At 40.6% G+C, this 1,888-nt stretch overlaps 1 non-coding gene across 1 annotated transcript; it reads right to left on the reverse strand.

The window, feature by feature from the left end:
* Positions 1-546: 546 nt before the first annotated feature.
* Positions 547-619, reverse strand: Trnas-gcu (transfer RNA serine (anticodon GCU)). The gene has a single exon. It is a non-coding gene; the product is annotated as a tRNA-Ser (tRNA).
* Between the last annotated feature and the right edge of the window lie 1,269 nt (positions 620-1,888).

The following is a 1,888-nucleotide window of genomic DNA, read 5'->3' on the forward strand; positions in this document are numbered from 1 at the left end:
TGCTCGGTCGATGAGGCGAAATAGAGGAACGGAGTTCGAAACGTCTTCCAAGTATATATTTATGACGACCGCGCAGAATACTTTCTTCCGCGTTTCCCTGTGTATGATAAATGAAGTGGTAAGTAGGTTGTGGTGTCGGAATTGAATTTCTTTTCCAAGAAAATGAATGACAAAAGGTAAGCATACATGAGGCAAGAAGTTCTTCAGTCTCGGTTTAAATTAGATGTATTGGACGACAGGTTTGTTCCGATGGGCAATACGAGGAAGAAATGCAAAAGCGGTGAACGAAGCTGGTGGTGGTTGGATATTTGAACTATTATTCACATATTCGTTAGGGTCAGTTCTGTACAGGGGTCCTACTGTAGTAGAAAGGAAATACACTGGAACGTGGCAGATGCTATAGTATATTGACATCATGTCTGTCTTGAGGTTGGTTTTTCTGTTTTCTTTTCTATTCACGAGTACTGGAGTATCCAGTATTGTTTTTATTTTCTTATATCGCAACCAATCAATCAATGATGAAAGATGAAAGTCACTGAAAAGGTTAGCCAGCTGTAGGACTCGAACCCACATCTTCTGGATTAGCGGTCCAGGGCTCTACCAATTGAGCTAAGCTAACACATCGTTAATTTCTTAGGCAAATTGAGGCTTTGTATGTATTTGTCCCTTCTATGTTGTTCCAGCCTCAGAACATCAGTTCTTTCATGTTCAATCAATCAATCATGTCATATCCTCGCAATGATCCGAGAACCAATGCAAAAGTGCAGTGAGCAAAGATAACTCACGACCCGGTATGCTGGTCAACTAATTTTGGCAACTTATACTCGTATATGCGTTTCATTGATGCAGTTCGAATGGTATTAACGATACTGCCGTAATATGGCTTTATTAATAATTTTTATAATAATACGATTAAAAGACTTTTATTATAATGAACTTTTATTACCAATACGAATTTTTTTTAGCCACAGTTCTTGGCATTTTTGTATTGGAAAGAGACGATGATGATAGCACTCTAAGCAATCAAAACTTCATTGCCAATAATAGAATCTGTAAAATAAAAACAAGGCCAAGGCCCTCAAGTGCATAATGCTTCAGCACCGTCATCCTTTAGAATCGACTCCCGGTATGTAAGCCCCCCCAAGTGGGTGCTAATTGCATATATATCCTTTGTCGCGAAACATTTAGAAGCCCGAGACCAATCGGTTCGCTATTCGTTCTTTCCTTCCGCAAGCATTAGCGTCGAACTCAACGGTGATTCATTTTAGTCAGCATGAATGATATAATCGATAACGTGCTGTCCTTCTTGTTGTCTGCGAGAAAAAAAAAAAGCAAGAAAAGAAAATGCTATACGTATGCACTCCTCGGCATGCCTTTGCTTCCATTTAACCAGCTTTCATTTTGGCGAAGTCAGACAGCTTCCCACCGACGTATGACCTGCAGAGGTCGGGTGGGTTGCGCTTCGTTTCGATCTAAGGCTACCGGGTGGAAAGATAATGACTGCAAAACAGTGGCGAGGAGGAAGGGACATGTTAGGCGTAATGAAGTCAATTGGACGCAGGGAAGACAAAAGCTCAGAAGGAAAGCAATAAGATTGATGGAGATGAATTGATGCCCAAGTGGAACAGGAAATAAGAATATACGTATAAGCGAAGGCATTCGACTCTGCTATTGGCTTCGCGCGCGAGCGTGGAACATTTGGAGGCGGGGGTGGAGAATTCTGTTCAGGTCATGGTGAATATGTATATGGGTGTCGTCCTGATATCTTTTTAAAAACGTCAACCTTTTTTTTTTTTAAGTTTAAAATGAGCGAATGAGCGAAATGTATCAGTAAGAGCATTGCTAGTATTGCTTATATAGTTACGACATGATGCATTGATGTAGTACC

Source organism: Ornithodoros turicata, chromosome 4, assembly GCF_037126465.1.
Source record: "Ornithodoros turicata isolate Travis chromosome 4, ASM3712646v1, whole genome shotgun sequence".
Classification (NCBI taxonomy): Eukaryota; Metazoa; Arthropoda; class Arachnida; order Ixodida; family Argasidae; genus Ornithodoros; species Ornithodoros turicata.